We start from the raw sequence: 9,655 nt of genomic DNA on the forward strand, positions 1-9,655 counted from the left end.
TGCATTAAGCAGTGACGTAGAGAAAGCGCAGAGTCGCGATGTTGGTGAGATTTTACATAGGAGATTAGGCCATTTGCATCATGACACCTTAAAAATTATGCAACAAACCATAGGCCTCCCTAAAGGATCACTTGAGTAGCAGGATTTATGTGTGGGTTGTACCTTGGCGAAGTATGTGGAATCCACATTCCATGATTGAGACAACAAAGCAGATGAAGTCTTGGAGAGATTCCACTATGATGTTTTTGGACCCTTCTCAACAACCTCCACTGCGAGACATAAGTACTATGTTATTTTTTTTTATGATTTCTCAAGGAAGTGTTGGATCTTCTTCATGCGGAAGAAGGATGAGGCATTCTCAAAGTTTTTAAAGGTCAAGGCACTAGTTGAGAAAGAGACCGCTAAGAAAGTGAAGATTCTCAGGAGCGATAATGGAGGTGAGTATGTTTCGAATGACTTCAAGGATTTATGTGCGAAAGAAGGTACTCAAAGAGAGCTCACGACATCCCACAACCGTCAGTAGAATGGGGTAGCTGAGAGGAAGAACTAGAGCATTGTGGGAGCTACGAGAGCTATGCCACATGACCAAGTCCTATCACTGCATTTGTGGGGAGAGGCATGTAACACAATAGCCTACTTACAGAACTAGAGTCCTCATCGGATTTTTGGTATGATTACACCGGAGGAGGATTTCTTGGGGAGGAAGCCAAATGCGTCTCACTTCAGAATTTTTGGAGCCTCTGTTTACTTCCATGTCTCCAAATATTCGAGGAAGAAACTTAAGCTGACAACAAAGTTGAGAGTTTTTATGGGTTACACTGGAACTCCACACAATTACCGATTGTCCTTACCTTCCCTCAGAATGATAATTATGTGAAGGGATGTAAAATTTGATGACGAGAAAGTAATGAAATGCTCTCTTGAGAGGGAGCTTTAGATACCACCAAAACAAGATATTTTAGCTCCAAAAGAGGAGGCTTATAAAATTGTGGAGAAACCAAAAATGGAGGATCAAAGAGGAGGAAAAGTGGAGACATCCACTCAAGAAGAACCATCTAGATAAATTAGGAAAAGAATTAGGGAAGCTGATAGATTGGTGTAGGATATAAGGGAGAATGTGGGAGCTCCTTCAAATTTCCATAGGTAAAGGAGGTCACCTGAGAGGTTACATGACTACATGGCTCTAATGATTGAGCTTGTAGATATCGAGCCATACTATTTTGAGGCAGCAGTTGAGCAACCAATTTGGATTGATGCAATGGTGGAAGAATATGAATCCATGACAAAGGATAATGTTTGGGATCAACAAATAAACCAGTTGTGGGTTTAAGATGGATCTTCAAGGTAACACATGCAGGACATGGAAGCATAGAGAAGTATAAGGCCATATTTGTGGCCAAAGGATTCTCTCAAGTTGAGGGAATTTACTATGAGGAAACATTTTCTCCCATAGTAATATATTCATCCATTAGATCAATTATTGCAACAACTACACAAATGGGGTGGAAGATCCACTAGATGTATGTAAAAACAACATTTGTCAATGGTTTTATTGAGGAGGAAGTGTACATCGACAAACCAGATGGTTTTGATACATTTGATTAGGATTCTCATGTGTGTGGAATTAGGCGAGCATCATACGGTCTCAAGCAGGCACCCTGAATTTGGTACACTTGGATCAACAATTATCTCATTAGATTAGGATTCACCAAAAGTGAAGTAGATGCGAACCTATATCATAGTTTGGTATAAGGTAAATTGCTTATCATTATTTTATATGTTGATGATTTAATATTGACAGGTGATGATCAACTTATCAGCTCTTGCAATGAGGACCTTGCAAGGGAATTTGAGATTAAATACATGGGTCTAATGCACTACTTCCTCTGGTTGGAACTATGGAAAGGTGATGGGGAATTGTTTGTGTCTCATGGAAATTATGCCACCGAGATACTGTAGAGATTTCATATGGAGACTTGTAAGCCCATGGAGACACCCCTATCGACCAACTGAAGGAAGGAGAATGCCACTTTATGTGAAGAGGTTAATGCTACCATTTACGAGTAACTAGTGGGTTCACGGATGTATCTTGTGAACACATGACCAAATATGTGCTATGCAGTCAGCTAATTGAGACAAGCTATGGTTAGGTCGACATAATTGTATTGGAAGGCAGCAAAGCATGTCTTATGGTACCTCAAAGGCACTACCCCGTATGGATTATGGTACATGTAGACAGAGGGAGTGAAGTTTTGTGGCTTCATAGATGCAAATTGGGCAGCGATTCCATTCGACCGAAAGAGTACATCAGGTGGAATTTTCAGTGTTGGGTCCGCAGTAATTTCCTAGTACAACAGGAAGTAGAGGTCTGTGCCACTAAGCTTGGCAAAAGATGAATACATGGCTACAAGTCAAGCAACATGTGAGGCAATCTAGACGAGAAAGTTACTTGTGGGATTGTTTGGTCAGGAGATGGATCCAATTTTTATCTATTTTGATCATCAAAGTTGCATTAAGCTCTTTGAGAATCTGATATTTCACGATCGATCCAAGCATATAGATATCTAATATCACCATTTACTGATCCAAACTTAAACAGGAATGCAACAAATCATAGATATAACCATAAATACATAAATGAAGTAGAAATAACACTTCATTTCATTAATATCAAATACTGAAATATGCTTACAAACATAATGGAAATAAACTAGCTCGGGCGATGGTAGCTTATCTCTGAGAAGAGATGTGGTGGCTACATGCCTCTAAAATGTGTTACAATGAGGCTCGAAGGCCTATTTATTATTGAGAAACAATGGAAAACCCTAAACATCCAAAAACCTAACCCTAGGAGATGAAGCACCAAAACTATGGGCCTCGTTTGGATAAATTGGTACATCAACTTCCCAGGGTCATAAATTTGGCATATGATCTCCGTTTGATGTGCACAATACCTCGTTAGAAATATCTATCTGAGGGCTACAACTTTCGAATGCAATCATAAGTGAAAGACTCACCTTTGCCCAATTTTCCCCAAAAACGTTGTTTAGGGCCTCAAAATGACTGCGAAAAATAGTAAACTGTGCTACAATTAAGGAAACTGAGAAATTGAAAGAGACAATGTTGGGGGTCCAAGTGGATAGGCGGGTGGCCACCAATATCCACCTAGATCATTGACAGGACTGCATATAGAGGAGGATAAAGTTGCTACAATACATTTCGATAGAGGAATAAGATGATGACATCTTGACAAAGGCCTTGTCAAGAAGGAAGTTCAAAATCCACAAGTGCAGGATAGGGGTGGTTGAAATTCCATTTCTTGCTAAGAGGGAGTGTTGAAAAAATTTAGCGAGAAAGCTCAATTTGACTTTTGCCTTAGTCAAATTGAGTAAAATTCGAATTTCCACATTAGCAGGCAACTTGGGTGCAGTTAACTAATGTGACATGGCTCTTGTCACTCAATTAGCTTAGTAAATTCAAGTTAGAGGGCTTGAAGTTCATTAATGCATTTGTAATTGCTAATTTGTAGCAATCCAGTTCAGAAATTCCAATTGTATTCAGTTAAACTAGTTTTAACTATTGATAGAACTAGTTGGAGGTCAGTTGTGAAGTGGGAAAGCAATCTAACTCAGTGATCATTTGGTTAATTGATCAATCAGCCAAATATAGCTAGTGCATGCAGAGAATTCGAGTTCCTTAGCTGTGGTGGAGATTCCAAGGCAATGTAACATTAGTTGTAGACTAGTCTTGAGTGTACAGGTGTTGCATGTAGTCAGAGATCCAACCTTGGGAATTTCGCAACCAATTGGAGGAAAATTCCTAAAAAATACAGGCCTAATTCTTTAGGATTTTTGTAAGGAAATAGGGGCTCAAGCAGACGCAAAAATTGACTAAGTATGGGTTAGAGCTTCTCATTGAGCAAAAAGAAAGGTTATTCACTTGCAGGTTGAGCTCAGAGCGAGCAAGTAATTGTAATACATTCTCTATTCATCTGATTAATGAATCAAGATTAAGGGGTTTTTACTAGTTGTTTTCCCTTAGATAAATCTGTGTACTTGTGTATGTCATTGATGCATGTTTGTGAATTTTGTTCTAAATTGTGAATTAATTTCTGCAGAGCAGTAGAATATAATTGTGTCTCTTGATTTAAATTAAATTTATTGAGGAGTTACAATTCTATCACCATATTTCTACATGTGAAGCAGGAACTGGGCCAGGGCGACTATTTGATGCTACAAGAACACATTGTAAGTACATAAAACTTCTTAATAATATTATCTATTATATCACCTTCCAATAATTTGGTAATTGCACTAGCAAATAACAAAAATCAATGCTCTTATGCAATACAGGGTGATATATTTGTAACTAAATCTGCAAAGGAAGACTTCAAGATTGGTTTCAAGTTTGGATTTAAAAGCGTATTCAAACACCGAAGAAGTATGGGGCAAACTCCAAGATCTGATTTGAAGGAGAAGGTAAATAAAAATAAATCCACATTAACCTTTCATTAATTATAAAATACAATAATTTTTTATATAAATCTAATGTGTTGCTTTGCGTTAATTCACAGGGAAATAGTACAAATATAGATGATCCCATTGTTACACTAAAATTTGTCACCATGACTATTTGCAGTTAGTATGGCTCCATCAATTGTCATACTATCCTCCTTGGCAAGTCTCATACCTCTACTCTCCATGTCAAACTCCAAGAAAGAGAGAAAGTCATTAAAAATCTATATATCTCTGGGTATGCAGTTTCTCTTAGCCTTACCTGCGTGTACGCACCCCAAGTTCACAATACCTGCGTACTTGTACGCTCTGTCTATAAAGCAATGGGTGCGTACTCCTGTAAAGGTCAAAAGGCGCAAGTTTCACTCCAAAAACGTTACTTGTGGTCATTTCTAGAGTATTCTAGAAGCTTGTTTGACGTGTATGAAGCGCCTCCAGATGGTTCATGTATCCCTACCAAAGAGGAACTTATCCCATCAAGAGGGGAGCTATCCCATCCAAAGAGGGGCTTATCCCATTGATGGTGGACCTGAATAACTCCCTCTAGAGCACTATAAATACAGGCATTAGGCCAAAGGGAGGGAGGTTGAAAGCTGAACATTCCTAAGGGTAGATGCTGCTGGAATTAGGACTCCCTTGTAAAGCTTGAGAGGAGAGATTCCCATCCTTTCCTAGCCTTATTTGAGAGTGGGTGAGCTGATCAAAGTAAAGGAAAACTCTTGCTGGACCCTAGGAGGGACTTGCACAACACCAAGGCTCAGGTTGTAATGGTTCCTTTGTTACCTTTTAATGCAAATGAACTTATTTTTCTCAACAGATTGTTATTCATGGTTTGTTTCATATACTCCTTGGTCTATATGATAGATATGTATTGTTTTATGAGTTTATCAGGTGCTATTTAATCTTTTGGCTTGTTAGTGAATGCAGGTTTCGAAGAGAAGGAGGAGCTCATCCGGATCGGCGAGGTTGGACTACTACAAAGCGTTGGACTAAAGGTATGTTAAAGATCCCCTGATTACTTGTATTTGCAATGCATGTTTAGAGAAAGGTAGGATTTATTTGTCTTGTTTGTCACTAGAAAGATTTTGCTTCTAGGGAGGTCGGTTGTGTCCACACTGTCGACTCTTTCCGCATGACAAAATGGCGACTCCGCTGGGGATTCCATTGATGTGAATGTTGTTTTCCTTTGTATCAACTTTTGATCTGAGAAAAGTTATTTGTTTTCTGGTTTTTGGCTGTCTGACTGTGTATTTGGGTGGGCTAGCTTAGGGTTAAATTAGATTTTAGTTTTTCTTTGTTTTGCTAGAAGTACGCAGCCTCTGAGTTGAGCACAGTGCGTACTTGTACGCACTGTTGCTTTGTGCACAGAGCGTACCCGCACCTGTGCAAACAGGTCGCCTGCGTACCCTGTCAAAATTAAGAAAATTTCAATTTTCTTCTTTTTTCCTTTTTAGATTTTGTTTTTAATTTGTTTTTTCTGCCCAGATCCACTGGTTACCTGCCATAAATCTTCACCTAAGCTTGTTTCATTAGCATTCCTGCTCTAAGCTTTCATCAATTGGGTGTTTTGAGTCTCTTTTTGAGAAATTCTTGATTTTTTTTCCTTTGGTCATTGCTTGGAGGTTTCTCTCAGTCCTTTCAAAATTTTGCATCTTTTTGATTTTGTTTTTGCAAAAAAATTTCCCCCTCATTCGCCGGGGGGGGGGGGCTAAATTGTGTATGAGTGTTAATCGCCTTTGAGTGTTTTTATTTTTGATCTTTGGAACTCTCACCCAATTTTCTCGACTTGCACTTGATTGATTCTTAGATTACATTAGAATCGTCTTGTGTTTGAGAATTCTCTTACATTTGCATAATTAGAATTCTCATTTTCAGAATATGAATGAAAAATGTGCATAGATTACATTTGCATACTTTTCAAGTGAATTGTGCTTAGATTACCATTGCATAGTTTACATTCTGAAAAATCAATCGTAGATTTAGATCAGCTTTCTTTGATTTGAATTTACACAAAAATAAAAATAAAAAATGGTTTGGAATTGATTTGCATTAGTTTTTCTTGATAAAATTAGTGCAATAGAGATTTTGCTGTATTTTCTCTTAGTGATCAATTTTTTGCATTGTTGGAAGTGAATGGAAACTCTCTCCTTACTTTAATTAGGATTCATCGAATTGAAAAGATCACATTATCATATTCGATTGCATTCAGTTGAGTCGGGTCATAACACCATTGGTTTCGTATCCATTTACCCCTTTGAGTAATAACAGCCTTAATAACACAGCGCTTAATTAAAATTCATCTAGTAATTTTTACATTTCTAGGGCTCTGAAACACCAATATAGATTAGGCTAGTGTCTTGGAGTAGGAGAGTAATTAACTCTCCAAGACAACAAAACCAAACAAGTAGCTCATCTTGTGGTAGGATAAATCCAACTGTTACATTTATGCTCTGGGAAAGCTCCTCTTAAAGGAGAAGCACGAGACCGTGTCCGAACCAGTGAGGGGATCAATCCTCCTTCATTGGGAAAGACGCCAGATACGCACGTACTACAAACGGTAAACCTCGGATTATTGTCGAGGAGCCTGGGGTCACTTGTCGGTAAACCTTGGATTATTGTCAAGGAGCCGGCAAGGGGATTGAGCTTGTTACTCTGCCCTTGCGTGCTATCGGCTCGTAGACTGTTCCCCCAAGTGTATTTGTTGCTGTTAGTGACCTTAGTGACCATTATCTTTAGGGTTCTACCCAAGGTGACGGTGGAGGGAAGATCCCACTGTACTTGGAGCAGACGTCGGCTAGACTCACTTGGATTTTCTGGGGGGTTCACTTCACTCGAGACAGTTAAAGTGGAGGAACTTGGTCCAGTCTATTCATTAAGCAGGTTGCCGGGGTAACTGTTCCACCCGCCACTTCTGTACTGAATTCTGCGATGTTGGATTTCATCACCAACTAGTGTTTTCGGTCCGGAAGGTTACTGTTTGTGTTTGGTTTGACTCCTAGATTTGATAGTGCATGTTAATTTGTTTGTTTTTACTTTTAGAGACCATAGGTGTGAATTGTGAATTTTAATTGTTAAGTGTTGTTAATAAAATTCACTGAAGTTGAATATAATGGCAAACGTTCCGGAATTTACCAACCTAGGAACCCCTCCTAACGAGAATCCTAGTACTTTTCCTTACTTTGGAAATGTTGGTCCTCCTTATATGGATACTTTGTCATTACCTGGATTTACAATAGGATTACCGATATGGTTATTTTCAACTTCGTTGGCCCAAAGTACTCCAATTGTTCCACCTCAACCGGATGCTTCACCTCAACAGAGTTCACCATCTCAACATCACCAACCTTCTGTTGACCCTTTACCTTCTTCGCCTAATTTTTCTTCCTCCATTTCTTCCTCTTCGCCTGGTAAAAGCCTTGATGCTAGTAACCAGGAGGCTAAGAAGAAGAAGAAAGGGAAGAAGAAGAAGAAGAAGAAGAGGCAAGATAAGAAAGAAGTCAACCAACCAACCACGGTTGTAAGTGTTAGTTGTGTTGAGGAAACCTCCGACATGCATCGTAAACCAAAATACCCTTGCAGGCTTTGTAAGGGTGACCACTTCCTTGTCAATTGTCCTGGTATTTCAAAGGTCTTGGAAGTATGGTTAGAAAAATCTCATCAACTTTCCATTGAACCATCAACCAGTGATAGTCAGGCTCCTGGGAAAAAGGGTAAAGTTAGGTTTCCTTGTAAGTTATGCAAAGGGAGTCATCAAACTCACATTTGCCCTCACATGGATGAAGCCTCCACATTGTTGGAAAACCTTACTGTTCCACAGCAAGAATTTCCAACTGGTTACCGTAAACTTTCTCCCAACCTACCGTCAACTGACGGAGTGGTCGATTCAATTTCACATACAGTCGATCACACTCTTCCATTGGAGAGTGAAACTCATGTCACTCAGGTTGATGATCCATTAGTTGATCAAGTGGTCGATTCAATTTCACAAAGAGTCGATCCCACTTTCCCTTTAGAGAGTGAACTTCATACCACTCAGGTTCTTCTTGTTACATCAGATTCTTCTATGCCGGGGGGCATTTCACCTGTTTCTACAGAAACCCCCTCCAAGTACTGAGGTCTTTTCCTTTGATTGGAATAGACTGACAGAACCTCGTCTTCCTTCCTCCATCCCTTTCCAAATCATTGTCAAGGCTGGTGGTAGGGACATACATCGTACTCAGGTAGATGAAGGTGCTTCTGTTAGTATTTTATCCTCAACTGTTTGGAAAGCTTTGGGTTCCCCTCAGCTTGCGCCTATTACGCAGAATCTGAAAGCTTTTAACAGAACCATTAGTGAACCTTTAGGGATCCTTCCTAAGTTTTCTATTACCTTGGAAGGTAAAACTGTCTGTATTGATCTTATGGTAGTTCGAGGTCCCTCGGATTTCAATTTACTCCTTGGGCGAGACTATGTTTATGCAATGAAAGCTGTCGTATCGACACTCTTTCGCGTGATGTCTTTCCCTCACAATGGTAGTATTGTGACCGTGGATCAGCTTTCGTTCCCTAGTCCTGTCTCAACTACCAATAATATGACACCCCTAAATGTTCCTGATTCTAAAGTGGTATCTACCCCGCCACGGGTTAATTATGTGGCAACTAGTCCCATGTTTTCAGTTACCGATGTAAGTGAGCCTCTCACTGTTTGCTCATCTTCCTTTGATTTAGATCCGGTAATTGACATGGAAAACTCTATGGGATTACTTGAACACGATGTTCTTATCCCTTTTGAGTCCCTTGACATGTGTTCCTTCCAGCGAACTATTCTTCCTTCTGATGAAGACTTTTTGGAAGCCATGATCAAGGTGAGTCCATTGACATGTCTTTCTTCCAGTTGGAAGCCATGATCAATGAGTGTGAGGATAGTTTCTTCTAGTCTCAACCTCGTTAAAAAATGAAACTGGAAGTCATGAGCATAGTTCCTTGTCTTGTGTCAAGCTCATTAAAAAATGAAACAAGGAGTTGCGAGGACAGTTTTGTTCCTGTGTCAACCTCATTAAAAAATGAAATAGGGTGTTACGAGGATAGTTTTTTCCTGTATCAACCTCGTTAAAAAATGAAATAGGCTGTGTGAGGAAAGTTCCTTTTACTGTGTCAACCTC

The sequence above is a fragment of the Pinus tabuliformis genome, chromosome X, assembly GCF_031772625.1.
Source record: "Pinus tabuliformis cultivar Carrire ecotype Pingquan chromosome X, CPIR1, whole genome shotgun sequence".
Taxonomy (NCBI): Eukaryota; Viridiplantae; Streptophyta; class Pinopsida; order Pinales; family Pinaceae; genus Pinus; species Pinus tabuliformis.